This window comes from Panthera tigris, chromosome A1 (assembly GCF_018350195.1).
Source record: "Panthera tigris isolate Pti1 chromosome A1, P.tigris_Pti1_mat1.1, whole genome shotgun sequence".
NCBI classification, from domain to species: domain Eukaryota; kingdom Metazoa; phylum Chordata; class Mammalia; order Carnivora; family Felidae; genus Panthera; species Panthera tigris.
Window position 1 is genome coordinate 4,743,376 of NC_056660.1, and position 16,644 is coordinate 4,760,019.

The 16,644-nt window shown below is 47.4% G+C and overlaps 1 long non-coding RNA gene across 1 annotated transcript in view; it reads right to left on the reverse strand.

Annotated features, from left to right (window-relative positions):
* The window catches only part of LOC122237970, a 58,841-nt gene extending 50,556 nt beyond the window's left edge, over positions 1-8,285 (reverse strand). Inside the window, exon 1 of the long non-coding RNA XR_006216823.1 lies at positions 7,978-8,285. This is a non-coding gene — a long non-coding RNA (uncharacterized LOC122237970). The remainder of the gene's footprint in view (positions 1-7,977) is intronic.
* Between the last annotated feature and the right edge of the window lie 8,359 nt (positions 8,286-16,644).

Sequence of the window (16,644 nt, forward strand, 5' to 3'; positions counted from 1 at the left end):
CCAGTAGAGTCCCATAGGGTCACTGGAAAACTCATGTATAGAAGGCAAAAGGACTGATCGTTGGCAAGCATGTGGTATTCTTCGAGAAGGGACATTCCATCTGAGGCTGTCTTTTAGAAAGAGCAGAAGAATTCCAGAACAGTAAGGAGCCTTAGATATTATCTAATCAAGTCCCTCCTCCCGCAGGTAACAAATGGTAACCTCTGGAAATTTGGCTCACTGAACATTTTTTAATTGGTATTAGACACAAGACTTACATGCACATCTCCCAACCCTCCAGTAATGCTCTTTGCTCTTACACCTTGGCCGTCCAAATAAAATTCTCGTCGCACCAATCTTCATGCCACAAACACTTTGTGCAATAACAATACATTTCACTTGTTTGGAATTTGGCACACAGTTTCCTTAGCAATAGATACACAAAGACATCCCAGAGCCAGCCCCAAATACCGAATGTATGCACACGAAGCAGTGGGATGCATAAAAACCAAACAAAACCACCTGCAAATCTAACACCCTAGAGCTGAAATTACTGTGCCACCTTGAAATGCGAGGAGCAGTGATGGCATCTACTCTCCCTGCTGGGGACTCCTCCAGTTCCAAATTCCTGCCCATCATCAGGAAGGGAGGAGCTGGCTTCCGGTGGGTGAGGAGTGCAGAGCCTGGGGCTTCTGGAGGATAACCCCAGGGGGCACTTCCGTATCTGGAGCCGGCTTCCCAGTCGCCATGTTTATTTTCTTCCCAGTCTTCAGATGACGGCCAGTTGCTGCCGCCCCACATTCTGTCTAGGGTTCTGGACCAGTGTTTTTCTCCTCTCTGCCCTGCTGTTGCTTTCAACACAGTCTCATAGTCATATGTTGCCTACATATCCTTCTGTCCTTAAAATGCATACTCAGGCAGTCTTTTTATGGCTTCCCAAGGGTTTATGACTCCTAGCAATGAGGAAAGAGATTGGAAATGGTTCTCTTTTCTGCTCCTTCAACCCAGCCCCTTCTTTCCTTTCCTTCAAATGGTGAAGAGTTTCCTCCAGGAGTATGAAGGCTTAAAATCCTACGACCAGATTCACCCTGGTTTAAACACACTCAAAAATAGTATTTCTTGAGCACCCTTACTGGATTGAAGCAAGACTCTGAAAAGCAGGAAAGGGCCTGGACTTAGAGGGTGGGGGAGGCGAGAACTTGAAGGAGATAGGCATCTGCAAAGCCGCAAAGAGGAAGAAAGATCTAGTTCTCTGGCCACTGAGCCCCACCTGAAGCAGTCGCTCCCGGGGCTGCTGTATGTCCAGGAGAGCCCCCGGCAGAGTCTTCAATTGTGCTTTCGCATTTTCACGTCTGTTGACCCAGAACTCGAGGGTCGGCTACTTGAGGAGAAAGATGACCTATCTTCTCATGCCCTCTCAGCACTGAGGACACAAGTGATTGATGCATATTTGTTGACTGCCTGGGAACTTCCAAGTCACTTCAAGGTCATGATTTTCTTCAGTAACGCAGGGGAATGAAACGTACTTCCCTGTACCAACATCCGGGGAAGTCGTGAGCAGCCATGGACTGTAGTGTTTCCTCACTCTTTACACATGTGTGTTTGGCTCTTTTCTCCTCACTCAAGGCAGCGCCTCGGGGGCCACCTTTTCACAAAAAGGTGTTCCAAAAGCAGCTGTGGAGCAGGCCAAGTCACCTCCCGGACCTGTGTCAGCTGACTGGCACAACTGACCAGTTAGACCAATGTCTGGCTCGAGTCAGAGGAGAGAGAGGTTTTGCCCTTCAAAGCTGACTTTTCAAATTCCAGGTACTGGCATCGATCCCTTTACTAATTAAGTATGCACTGCTCTGAGAAACAGGCACTCTTTTTGGGGCTGCGTAACAACAGCTACTCCACACAAGAACCTGTTTCTGAAACCGCCCATCATGGAAAGCTACTGGATCACACCCAAAGGGTACGTTTCGAAAACTTCTGGTATTTCTTGCAAAAACTCCACTGAGTTTTTGGATGCATATTCTTCGGTAGGGATATTTCAGAAGACGGTCCAGGGTCTCATACTTAGACATGACTAGGATGGTCCCCAAAGGGGAACAACTCAGGGAGATGCCATGAAGGCACAAATAACAGCCCCACGATTCTAGATGGTGAGGGGTAGCTCTTGTGAGACCAACAGAAACAGATTCCTAAAACAGTGGACAGAGCCTCAGTTCAACTTACAAAAATGGGCCAAGAAGTGATCCTATTAAAATTCTTGTAGGGGCGCCTGGGTGGCTCAGTCGGTTAAGTGTCCAACTCCAGCTCAGGTCATGCTCTCATGGTTCATGGTTATGGGTTTGAGCCCCGCGGCGGGCTCCGGGCTGACAGCTCGGAGCCTGGAGCCTGCTTCAGAGTCTGTGTCTCCCTCTCTCTCTGCCCCTCGTGCGCTCTCTCTCTCTCTCTCTCTCTCTCTCAAAAATAAACATTAAAAGAACTCTTTTAGCAACTCACAAAATAGTACATGAAGAAAAGCAGACAGGTATGTTTCACCTTTTCTGAAGGCAGAACATGAAGTAATGAAGGAAGTCAAGGAAACACAAGTACTTTGAGATTCTGAGGATTGGTGAGATACAGAAACTCTTACAGAGACAGAAGCCTCTGGAATTTTCTTTGGCCAGCTTGAAACACAGCACTGGCTCCCACCTTTGCAAAGCAGTTTCTGTGCTTTGGGCAAGGCTCTGGCCGCAAGCCTTGCAGGCTTCCCACCCGTCCCTGCTCTTCTATGACCACAGCGTTTGAATAATTTGAGTCTCTGCAACACATTCCAATTATAACCTTGTTAGCCGCTCAGTGCCTCAGGGAAAACTTTCCAATTCTTCTGGCTACCTTCCAGAGTCTGAAGTACAATGCTGAACATATCTTGCTGGAAATAAGCGTGGAAAATGCCATTCGGAGAGAAGGTCAACCTAGCTTACCTCCATAGCTGTGAGGGTTGTGAAATCTATACTTCACGGTCCTTCCAGTATTGTGAGTCCATTCTTATGGGATTCAGCATGCCATACAGGCAGTGCATAGGACTCAAATCATAGGCACTCCACAGCTCAAAAAAGGCGGAGAGATCAGACCTAGCTGGCAATGGGATCATCACCAGTTTCGTCCGCCCTTGTCAAAACCTGACAAGGCTTGAGGCTGGCCCTCCAGAGGTGAGAGCGAAAATCAAGTAAGAAGCAAGCTAAATATAGAAGAATTCACTTCTGAATCCCTCGCTGTTACTTTATACATCCAGTGGAGTATGCTGATGGAGACGTATTTGCCGCGACTTGCTCAAACATTTATTTGTGCCAGGAGAGAACAATGCCAGGAATAAAGCAACTGAAAGAGGTCTCGTCTTCAGAGCTGTAGACCAAGTTCACTCTTCAAAACTAATAGGTTGAAGTTCTAGCCCTCCAGGGCCTCAGAATGTGACTGTATATGGAGACACAGTCTTCAAAAGGCAGTTCAAGGTAAGAGGCAGTTAAGGTAAAATGAGGTCACATGGGTGGGCCCTCATCCAAAATGACAGGTGTCAGAAGAAGAGATTGGGACACAGACATGCACACACACAGAGGAAGACTGTGTGAGGATACAGCAAAACGACGGTCACATGCGAGCTAAGAAGACTGGTACCGGAAAAACACAACCCCGCGGACACCACCGACCTTGGACTTACAGCCTCCGGAGCTGCGAGACAATAAACATCTGTTGTTTCGATCAGCCAGTCTGTGGTCCTTTGCGATAACAAGCCTGGCTAATACACGCGGCTCTCCCAACCACCAATTCTGCACACCGGTTCCTTCTTTCATTGACTTCATTCCACTTCCTTTTGGTCCACTGAGCCCCTCTCCGTGTCTCCTCTTCTTCTGCCCTGCCTCTGTCTGTATTTGTCTTTTTTTTTTTTTGAAATTCATTTATATATTTTGAGAGAGAGAGAGAGAGAGAGAGAGAGCATGAGCAGGGGAGGGGCAGAGAGGGGGAGAGAGGGAGAATCACAAGCAGGCTCCGCACCATCAACAGAGTCCCATGTGGGGCTCGAACCCGTGAACCACGGGATCATGACCTGAGCTGAAACCAAGCGTAGGACGCTTAACCGACCGAGCCACCCAGGTGCCCCTGTATTTGTCTTTTAAAGGAGGGTCTCTCGGGGCGCCTGGGTGGCTCAGTCGGTTAAGCGTCCGACTTCGGCTCAGGTCACGATCTCGCGGTCCGTGAGTTCGAGCCCCGCGTCGGGCTCTGTGCTGACGGCTTGGAGCCTGGAGCCTGTTTCAGATTCTGTGTCTCCCTCTCTCTGACCCTCCCCCGTTCATGCTCTGTCTCTCTCGGTCTCTAAATAAATAAATAAATGAATAAATAAATAAATAAATAAATATAAAAATAAATAAATAAATAAAGGAGGGTCTCTCCCCTTCTTCCCAGACAGACGCGGAGCTTTGGAAGGCGAGAGGGAGAGAAGGCATCTTGTACTCTGAGAGGCTCAGGCCCCGAGAGCTCAGAGGTGCATCTGGTGGGCGAGGGTGTAGTGCAAAATCATTTGATTTGCATTGTAGTGCAAAATCAGCCTCTCTGGCTGACTCTGACCAAGTCTCAACTTCTCTGAGTTTCTACGTTTCCGTATATTAAAAAAATTACTGATGGGAATTACTGCACGGTGGCTGTGAGTTTCAATTAAGATAAAACATTGGAAAATACTTTATATACCAATCACTGTAGCTCAGTTTTTCTATTTGTAGAATACATACTACCTAGAAGTTAGTATCATATAATATAGAATCATTTTAAAAAATCAACAAATATTTAGAACTTCTGTGACTCTAAATATTATATATTTTAAAGGATTACTTCTACTCTATATTTCATCGGCCTAATAAAGTTTCCTTTTGCTTCTCTTGCTACTTAATATTGAGAAAGGATGTTGTACTTGGTATTAAAAGATGAGTTCTAAAGACAGAAAAGACCTGGTTCTTGCCTTCACGGATCCTGTAAACCTATTTAGAAAAGTAATTTTTACAGTAAAAAACACTTATAAAATCAGTTCACAGTGGTTCTCGGGGCTCTGATCAGGTCAAATCAAGTACCTACCTGAACTTTCTCAGACAACATCCCAGAGAGCCATTTCCACCTATCGCCTACTAAATGGCCTGCCAGCAGAAGTTAACAAATCTGATGCAAAAGATTTAAAATTAAGAAAGGTAATAAAAACCTGAATGCTAAGTAGTGCATTTTGTTTGAAAAAAATTTAATTCCATACTCATTTGTAAAGAACACCTTAATACACAAGTATCTCTAATATTCTTTTTTTTTTCTAAGTTTATTTACTCTGAGACAGAGAGAGAGAGTGCGAGAGAGCCAGGGAGAGGCAGAGAGAAAGGGAGACAGAATCCCTCGGCACGAGGCTCGAACCCACGAACCATGAGATCATGACCCGGGCCAAATCAAGAGTCAGACACTTAACCAACTGGGCCACCCAGGTGCCCCAAGTATCTCTAATATTCTTAAAACTAGATTCAAATAATCAAATTCTTAGGTTTTCATTAGCTTCTCAGGAACCCCTGGAAAAAGATGATTGACAATAGCAACACTCCAGTGGGAAAAATGTATATTCTTCAGAAATGTAATTGTTATTTAACTTTAGGAATATCTGACTGTGGGAGCGCCTGGGTGGCTAAGTCGGTTAAGAGTCGGACTCCTGATTCCAGCTGAGGCCATGATTCCAGGGTCGTGTCCCACATGGGGCTCCACACTCATTGTGGACATTCTCTCTCTCTCCCTCTGCCCTTCTCTCCAGCTCATGCTTTCTCAAAAAAAAAATCTGACTGAAAACATCTCAACCAACAAGAAAACCATGTATTTTTTTTTTTTTTAGAAATTGACACTCACTATTAAGAATAATCAAAATATGGTAAGTTGGGTGTGTAGGAACATAGGGATAAAAGGGTTTAATGCTTCAGAAGCATGGCGTAGCAGTCAGATTTGGATTTCGATCCCGACTTTACCACTTAACGAACTGTAAGTCCCGAGGCAAATTCCATACTTTTCTAGTCTCACCGTCCTCGTGTCTTGAATTAATGCATTATTATGTCTGCCTTGGATGAGCAGAGCTGTGATCAGTGCCCCCCTCCTGGCCAGCAGAAGGGGATGTCTTGGGTGGAATTGCTAAACGAGAATGTGTCACAGTTGATTATAATTGCTTCCTAGCCTTCTCTTCTTCCTAAAATGTAAACTTTTCTTTATTACTATTATGTGTTTTTTTTTTTTTATTTATTTTTGGGACAGAGAGAGACAGAGCATGAACGGGGGAGGGGCAGAGAGAGAGGGAGACACAGAATCGGAAACAGGCTCCAGGCTCCGAGCCATCAGCCCAGAGCCTGACGCGGGGCTCGAACTCACGGACCGCGAGATCGTGACCTGGCTGAAGTCGGACGCTTAACCGACTGCGCCACCCAGGCGCCCCACTATTATGTTTTTTAACGTTTATTCATTTTTGAGAGAGTGCACGCACATGCCCACATGAGGGGCGAGGCAGAGAGAGAGGGACACAGAGGATCCGGAGCGGGCTCTGTGCGGAGGGCACAGAGCCTGACTGGGGGCTCAAACTCCCGAACCCCAAAATCATGACCCCTGAGCCCAAGTCGGACGCTTAACCAGCTGAGCCACCCAGAGGGCCCTGGAAACTCTAAACTGTTTTAATTCAACTTTGTATGTCTCTCTCACCACTTAATCCTTCTCCTCCCAAGTCTGGTTCTGTATACGGCACGTAGCAAAGCCTAATAAACATGTGACGAAATAAATACATGAATAAATAAATAACACACAGACCATTTTAAATTGGGGGCAGAGAAAGAAATAAACCAGTGTGTGAAACACAGCTTAAGAACTGTTAACGGGTGTCTTCGGCAAACAATTAAAATCTGAGAAACAAACTAAAAACACCAAAAGTTACCCTTAGCTATGATAGGATAAATGGGCAAAGGGGTGAGGGAGTAAAAAGTATTACTGTAACTGCCAATCACGGCTCTAGAAAAGATCATTCAAATTCCTTTCCAATATTTTTTTTTCCTGTATGTATGGCTACAACAAATAATCTTTGAGATAACGAGCCAAAATTCTCGGGCACATTTATATGTAAGAAAATACCCAGTGAACTATTCTCTCCCCTGCTTTGCGAAATTCGTCTTTGTAAAACATTTTAAGATACAACTGTCTGAATATCTCACACTGTGCCTGCTACCTACTGCGTATGCTTTCACTCTGCAAAGATTTTGGTTAATATGTTGGAAGGGTGAAGGTCAATTCATTTTCACGGGTCCAAACCAGGTTCTGTATTTTTTTATGATGATAATTAAGGAATACTGAACAGCAGACGCTGTTCGGAAAACGAGGAAAGAGAATACTTTTCATGGCTCTTGATTTGTTAAGGTGTATCTTGTAACTTTTTCACGTCGACCATCAGTCCACAATCCAGTATTTTCGAAAACGGAGTATTAGGGCATTAAGCAGACGATAGAGCCTAGAGGCCTGATTCCCTTGCCCAAGGGCGAGTGGTGGCCAATAAATACACTTGTCTTGAGGACCCGGCGAGACAAGCGTTGGCTCCTCTCGGAGAGATGCTCGCGAACATTCTGCGTCCCCCCCGCCCCCAGCGCCCCTCCGTCGCCCGGCAACTCAGGCACGCCGCGGCTCGGCCCCGCCCCCGCTGCCAAGGCAACGCGGCCGCGCCGGCGCGCGGGCTTTGTGCCCCGGGCGCCCCGGCGCAGCAACGCGCGCTTGCCCCCCGCACCTGCTTGCTGGGTCGCGGCAACTTTTCAAACCCTAACCTCTTCAACCGCTCTGCCGGGTCTCTCACCCGGAGCCGCCGACCCCCGCCCTCTCCCACCTTTGTTTCCGAAAAACTGTTCCACGGGCACAGGATTCCAGCCACCTGCTGCGTGGCGGTCCCTCCTCCAAACGTGAGGGAGAGGTGACAACCGGCGAGGAAAACCCACTTACCTTCCTCAGCATTCCTCCGCGTCGGCAGGGGGGTGGGGGGGTGTCCCTGGAGGGATCGGACCGAGCCGCGCCGAGCTCAAAGTGTGACGGGAGTGTCGGAGACGCGGCAGGCGAACTTGGTCCCGGGCGAGCGCCGCCCCCGCGGCCCCCGCGCGCTCCTCATTTGCACCACAAAGGGCGGGGACCTTCTGGCCCCGCGGTCCGGAGACGGCTAATCCCGCCGGCGGTTGCCCTCCCGGCCGGGGTTCAGACGGGCTCCGAGGGGCTGCTCAGATGCCACAGCGCCCCGGCGAGGACCAAGTCCCCCAGTCCCCTCCCCGGGCGGCGGGTCGGACTCCCCAGGCCCGCGGCCGTGCTATTGTGCGCGGGGCCCCGGAGGCCGGGCGCGGGGCGGGGGCGGCCCGGGTTGAATTTCCGAAGAGCCGGGCTCTCCTCGCGCGCGCCCTCCCCGCCGCCCCTCGCTGTTGCATATTCATGAGAGGGCGGGGTCGCTCTCCTTCTCCGGCTCCTCCGGGCTGAAGGCGGCGGGAAGAGTTGATGCGAGAGGAAACGCCGAGAGGAGAAGAGCGTGGGGAAAAAGCGGCAACGTAAACAAACGGAAGATTCCTGTTTCACCAGTCGCCTGCGCTATACACACACACTCACACACACACACCATTTCCCAAAGCCTGAGCTGAGCAAAGAAAATTTCAAGAAGGTCCTGTCTAAATGTCTTGGTCCTAATGATAGTATTAGAACAATTGGGATGTGTGTGTGTGTGTGTGTGTGTGTGTGTGTGCGCGCGCGCGCGCGCGCCAAGGATTTTTAACGATGATTTTAACTGTGTGCTTCTCAGAGAGAGCCATTGAAAATGTATACATGCAGACCTCACTGATTGCATTGATTCTATTGAATTGCATCGTAATTGATCGTCTGCTTTTAACAGAGCCCTCCACCATTCCCTCAAACCCAGCTTTTCTGATTTATAAAGTCAATTTGCTAATGGGAACCCATTTTCAGGAAATAAAAATAGGGTGGGAAAAATGAGGCCTGAGGACCCTCCCTTAGGGATCGGGGGCGGTCTGAGAAGCTGCAAAAGCCATTGGCGCTGAGCTGTTACCCCCACCCCCCCCCACCTCACCCCCCCCCCCCCCCCCCACCTCACCCCCCCCCTCCCCGCAACAACCAGCCCTCCCGAAGGGTTTCTCTTTCCTTCCTGAAATATCCACCATGAGAATCATCACTAAAGCACATCCTGGAATTCAGAACCAGTCTACCACTTGAGGTACAAGCGGCTGCAAAGGTGATCTGAACAGACCCAAAGGTTCTTCTGGCCCCAAACAGATGCTTTCACCACCAGATTTCCCCTCCGTGTTAAAGTGCTACAGAAAAATCCCCGTTAAGATACAAACTCGTTAGCAGGAACAGGTGACCTGTCAGCATTACCCCTCAGCAATGGCAGGTGATTAGACTTAGGGACTTCAGAAATCCACTCATCCCACAAATCCTCACTGGTGCCTGTCTACTGGTGGATGGTGAGTGCTGGGGAGACCACCGACAAAGAAACAGCCCAGGCCCCTGCCCTGGGAGCCTAACTTTGACTACAGAACAGACTATAAACAAACGAATAAAAGTCAGGCAGTTATTCTTGCTATAGAGAAAAATAAAGCCGTTTAGAAAGGCAGGTGTTGGAATCTCAGAGAGTATGGAAGTGCCGTGAATTCTCTGCTGGAACCGGCTGACACTACGTCCAGTTTTTCTGACGGGCTTTTAGGTCTAATCGGGTATATGGGTCTGAGGGTGCCTTTCTGAGTTTGTTGCCTCATCAAGCAACAAACTTGTTTTCAGCAGTTTTTACAGTGGGCAGAGGAAGTTCTACTGCTTTCGTGCACACAGAGGTTCGGAGGGTCCGACAGTGTTGATGGATCGTCAGCCAGCAGATACTGATGTGAGACTGGGCTCCAAATGCATTAATCAGCTGGGCAAGACGCTCCATCTCTGATTCTGGTTTCTCCGGTTGTCAATATGGGGAATAGTACCCACCTCAGGGGTCGCTGAGAATATTAAATGAGACAATGTATAAACATCAGAGGGCTAGCTAGCTGTTCCAGTAATTTCTCACTGAAGCCACTGGCCTTTAGGAGGATAGCCCTGGGGCATAGCCTTTGAAAGCTGAGGTTGCTTGATTGTAGGATTAATTTTCCTTTCCAATTCTTGCCACTCATTGGTAATTGATTCTTTCCCTACAAAAAGAAGTCGGCCGTAAGCGGGGGAAGCCTAATTTACTGAGGCACCCTGCTAGCCCTCTACCCACATGATCTCTTTGTCATAGCTACCACTAACCATTGTACAGATTCAAGAGAGGATCCAAGAGGTCAGTCTCCTCGCCAGCAGCACACAGCACATTACGTGGCGGAGGGAGGATTGCGATCCTTCACCCTCAAAGCCCCGATGTTGCCCACGGCCGTGGCCTCCTTCAGGGCACGTGCTACTTTAGGCAGCAACAAACCACTGTGAAGCAAAAGGAAGAGGTTCTCGTCGTTGGCCATTCTTTAATAATAGAATAGCTGTCCCGTTGGTGGAATGCACCTGGTGTAGCCATTCTGGAAAACAGTATGGAGGCCCTTCGAAGTTAAAAGAACTGCTCTGGGGCGCCTGGGTGGCTCAGTCAGGGAAGTGTCTGACTCTTGGGTTGGCTCAAGTCCGCGATCTCACAGTTTGTGAGTTCCAGCTGTGCTGACAGCATGGAACCCGCTTGGGATTCTCTCTCCCCCTCTCTCTGTTCCCCCCCCCAAAAAATAAATGAGTAAACTTAAAACAAATAGAACTGCCCTATGATCCAGCAATTGCATTACTAGGTATTTACCTCCAAGAATACAAAAACACTAATTCAAAGGGATACCCTCACCCCGGTGTTTATAGCAGCATTATCTACAATAGCCAAATTATGGAAACAGCCCAAGTGTCTACTGACTGATGAATGGATAAAGAAGAGGTGATACACACACACACACACACACACACACACACGCAGTGGAATACTATTGGCAATAAAAAAGAAGAAAGTCTTGCCACTTGCAAAGACATGCATGGAGCTGGAGAATATTGTGCTAAGCGAAATAAGTCAGTCAGAGAAAGACAAATACCATACGATTTCACTCATATGTGGTGACTAGAGGGCAAGTGGAGGAGGGTGGGGAAAATCGGGATGGGGATTAAGGAATGCACTTGTAGAGAGCACCGGGTGTTATGTAAAAGTGTTGAATCATTCCATTGAACACCTGAAACTATACAGTGTATGTTCCCTAACTGGAATTCAAATAAAAACTTGAAACAAATAATAGCAATAGTATGTGGTTATTTTCTTGTACAAAAATAAAAGGGAGATACGACTTCTAGCTCCTGGGGCCAGACAAATGTATCTCCGGGGTCAGAGCAGCGAATTAGAGAGAAGAGCTGTACCCAAGCTGCCTGTCCCCTCTCCCCCCAACCCCCAACACTGACAGGTGCCATGGAGAGCCCGGATCGCCCTCTGGACATCAGGGGGTAGAACAGGGGACACCCTACCCTCGGTCCTCCCTGGCAAACCGCTTCCCAGAGGGGCCTGGGCAGTGCTTCCGTGGGGTGTCCATTGAAGGCTGCTTCCCACAAAGCAACTCCACTCATCACCCACTTCCCAAACGTAATAATGTGGAAGACACCCAGATGGCTTTACACCAGACATTGTCAGAGTCCGATGCCTAGAAATAGGTCTTTTGAATAGACCCAGAAGAAGAAACCATGGGAATCTTCCAAGGTTCCAAAGCAGTTTTTAGAGCAATCCCTCCATATGGGGTGAGACTTTAAAATGCGTGACAATAGCTGGGCATTAGATGCATCCGAGAAACAGGAGAAATGAAATTGTAGGTCGATGAAAGGAAAAGAGTTTGGGGGATAAAGTTGCCCAAAGGAAGGGTTCTATTTAAATTAACGTGTGCAGATCTAAGAATAAGCTTCTTGAATGTTCCACTTAGACTGAGAGAGAATTTAACTTGCTTCCTTCTCTTCTAGGTTCAAAGCTGCATCTGTGGTTCACTTCTCTAAGCATTCATACTTAGTTTTGTGGGGCGATGTTATTTAAAGTAATATTTTCTGCTATATGTGTTGGAATCCATTTTTACTTTAAACTTTTGGAAACTCTAATGTTAGTTGTCAACATGGCCTGAATAAATCTGTTTATTGTTTTATTAAAATCACACTTTGGTCCGGAAAGAATTTTAGGTGGCATATATAAATACATCCAATCCAAGAGAACAAGAAAGAGAATTAAAAACAGGCAGATGAGGAAAACATAACTCAAGGGAAATGAGAACAGAAAAGATGAACAGGCATTCATATATTTATATCTATGTAAATGCATACATTTATATCTGTTTTCATCAAAACTCTTTTAGCCCTAACTCTGAAAGTAATGTAAGCAAACCGTGCAAAAATGAATCTTTAGCCTATTTAAAATAAGTAGAAAGTCATGATGTATTTCATGAAAACTCTATTATATTTGGAGGAAGAATGGAACTGTGATAAGGCAAGAGATCTAGAAGCTTCCAGAGTGCAAACCATTACAATTATTTCTTTACATTGTACATATTTGTAAAATGTTGTACAATTTATAAAATTTAAAAATTTTTTAAATGTTTACTTATTTTTGAGAGGGAAAGAGTACAAACGGGAGGGGCAGAGAGAGAGGGAGACACAGAATCCGAAGCAGGCTCCGGTCTCTGAGCGGTCAGCACAGAGCCCGATGTGGGGATTGAACCCGCGAACCGCGAGATCATGACCTGAGCAGAAGTCGGACACTTAACCGAGGGAGCCACCCAGGCGCCCCTGTGCGCTTTTGGAACATTTACTACCTTTTGTTTCATGATGATAGGAGAAAAATGTAAAATAGCTATACTGTGTGAGCGGTGTGTGTATGTGTAACTGTTTTTCCGCTAGCACTAAAGCCCCTTCCGAGAGCAAATAAAAGCACTTTAGAGACCCAAGGATGCACAAGTAAAGTGTCTCCATTTCCTCTGGTTCTAGTCTACTAGGTAAGTCCTGTGAGCACTAAGTACTTGTTAACTAACTTGCTGATCGGCCTTTCTCCTTCTTTTATTCCTGTGAATGACTTTAATGTTTTCTGGGTGGATGTTTCCCCCATCTCTGTTGCGGGCCTACTGTGAGAGCTCACTGAGAGGAACATTTCTGGCGTCAGCCACGAATTTGTCTGTGAAAGCATTTAGATAGCGCTTCTGGAGCGGAGATTGACCTTCGCACAGAGAATTAGGGAAAAAAGCCTGAAGGGGGAGAAAAAGAGGCAGGAGCAGAAGAGGCCCCGCGGGGATGAATGGCAGCCCAGGAAAGATGAACGGGCCTCCAGGAAAGATAACGGGTAATAATTCAGCCACACCTGGGGGTGCTGACTAGCTCTCAAGTAAGCAGCTCACAAATGGTGGCCGGACACTAATGATACCCCCTACCAGCAGGCACTAGATGCAATGAAATATTTGTTCACTTGTCTGGAGATCTTGCATCTTGTGATGGACACGCTCCTCTGTTAGATATTATCATTTATAAAATTCAGTTAATGGTTACTCTTGTTAATTCTTTTCTCAGCTTCTGTGATCGTATATGGCTAATTCATTAGGATAAGGATATCTTCTGCATTTGAAATACTCAGAAATGCATCGTGTGCCCTTCCTGGATTCCCAATACACAAATAACATCAGGCTAATTATGGAGGGAGTTCTTTATTCTAAGCTGCATGCAGACACAAATACAGGCTTTAGAATCTCTCCGAATTTCCAAAGGTAATACTACTCCTATGAATTGCTCTAGTGTGTTATTGGGACTTGAATTAAATGAAAGGAAATCAAGGGGGGTGGTTAATAAAGACTCACTTATGTCTACTGTCCTAAATTCTTCTAGGCGTCGAACAAGCATTTTATCTTGGGATCCTAATTAAAGTCACTTTTCATCATTTTCATTGTGTACCCCCGAGAAATAGGCTCATAAATAAAACTGACAAGACCTGACAGTGTTATTAACCACCAATGTCAAACTTGATCATCATAGCACAGAATCCCCCCATGATAGGCTGCTACGTACAACCACCTCCCGGCCCTCGGTCTGCCAGGTGGATACGGAGGAAGGAGAAACCAGATGAATAGAAGTTTCTTTGCAAAATGCAGCCCTTTACAAAAAGCCCTTATCAATCGCTGGTCAGATTTTCCCCAAGAGCATTCATTGTGACCAACCGTGACCAGGGTGCTGTTGCTATCGAAGCAGTCGTAACAAATTGAGCTTCCTCACTTTGACTTTGGCTCCTTCCTGAACTTGACAACTGTTTGCTGGGTGATTCTGTTTGAAGAAAGATACCAGGCACACGGGGATTTTTCCTCACGGCCATTGTCCATTAGGACATGAAAATATAATGAGAAGATGACATACATGTGTAAATCTACTTCCTGTGAATTAAATTGTCATTTGAGTGTGACTTTAAGAGAACAATGCGAAGCATTCTGTGAAAAATTCCTTTATGAAGCAAAGATTCCAATTGTGTGGCAAATAACAGTCAATTTGTAAACTGGAATTTGGGTATAAAGACCCACATTTGTAAGATTGAGAGGTTGCAGGTTTCTTTGTGAAAGTTTCTCTAGGTACTAGGTGGTGAGGAAGGCCTTGGAGACAGTGTGGGACCTGTACAAGGACACTGGATGGGGGTGGGGTGGGGAGAAGGCCACAGAGTGGAACATGGGACCCCAAAGAGCGTGAGACCCCATGGCACCAGTTTAGAAGGGTCCTCCGATCTAAGGCAGAGGGGTTTAGATTCAGTGACCATTGTCACCCTCGAGGAGCCGGGGGTTGGCATAAAGGGTCTTTAGTCAAGACTATCGTCTTGACAGGCATGCGGCTGAAAGCAGCGGACAATGCTGGTGGTCCGGGAAGTGACACCATGGGGCGGGGGGGTCAGGGCAGGGGGGAGACTCAGATTCAAGGAACCCGGGAGAAAGGAGTCGGGCTCAGGGACGCAGATGCGGAGGAAGCGGAGAGGCGGCTGAGCCACAGCTCTCTGCTGGCCGCTCCATGCCACCCGCTCTCTGGATTCCACTCGTTCTCCAAGTACCGCAGAGGCAGGCGGGTGCCTCACTAAACATGCAGAGGAACCAGGGCCTCTGAGAGCAGCCTTTCCGGAGAAGCATCTTTACATCACTGGAAACAGCCTCCAATCGACCCGGGACTGTTTGCCCTGGAACCATGAGGGAAGGTGACCAGGCTCTTACTGCACAACTTGGGGTTACCTGGCGCCGTCGCCTTTGTTCGGCTCTCTCCATACGCGCGTCTTTGCGACACAATTTGATCTCTTCCTTTCCTAGCTTCCTTCAAATAATCCACGTGGAACCCTCAGCCATGAGCTTATCTAAACCCTTTCTGGACCGGTTCTATTTTTAGCCTGCGCGCCTTCTCGACAATAGAGTTGTATCTACTTCGCAATCATGGTAAAATGTGCAATCCCCGCCCCCCTTGTCTTGAGAGGGCATTAGCGCGTCACCCTCATTCAGCCCTCTGCTTACTGCCCTTCATTCATTCATTCATTTGCTCGATAAGCATTGATCCAGTGCACACCACGGGCGGGATTCTGCGCCATGCACGGGAGGAACAAAGCAACTGCTTCCAGCTCTCGAGGAACTCAGAGAGCACTGGGGAGACAGACTGGGAAATCTGACACTGTAGCTGGAAAGCGAGCAGGAGCGTCTGAGCAAGGTGTCACAGACGCAGCGAAGAGAAGTGCCTTCCCAACTCGTGCGCGATGCTTCACGACCCTGCCTGCCTCTTCCACCCTAGATGTTTTAGATCTCGATGGTCTGGTACTTCTTTTTTTGTTTTTCAGTGTAAATAATCTGTATCTTTTTATCCAGCCCCTTATGAAAGCTTCTTTAGACTCGACTTTTCAAATGTACGACGGGTCATATCCGTCTTGCCACTTGACTTGAAATGGAAGCATCTTTCAAGTGCGGACACAACGCTAGAAAAAGTTAAGAGGTGGTGCCCTCCGGCTATTTCGCTCTTAGGTATCAACCTAATGGATAATTTTGCCACATGCCCTGTAGATCTGATCTTGGTTTCTTTGGAAATCCTCTTGAATTGTAACTGTTGAGAACCTAGCACGCCAGAAAAGTTCTTTTCTTCCCAAGAACTGATTGTGTGTGTGTGTGTGTGTGTGCACACGTGCGTGCCTGCACGTATATTTCTGTCTGTCTTCTCGGTGTGCCGAGGCTGAAGTTGGCTAGATTCTTTCACAAATACTAAATAAACCCCCCGCCCAGAATGCATAACTTAAGAATGGCGTCCGTGACAGCTGACGTTCTTAAGAGGATATGTGTTTCCTTGTAAGAGAGTTGAGTGGATGTAAAAGATACCGGTGACGGGCCCGCGGGAAAAATCCCGGGGTCACCTGGGACACCAAGCAGTCTAGTGTCGGCGACTGGCTGACTTCGACTTTTCCACTCTGACTCTGACGTTTGTGATTTCATTCCATGGACACTGAAAGCTTCTCTGGCTGCCCCGACAGGAGAAAGCTCCCGAAAGCATTCGACGGAGTGCTGTTACAATCCCTTTGAGTCCCTTGCTCCAAGGCGTCGAGAGCCACACACCGTCTTCCCGCTGCAC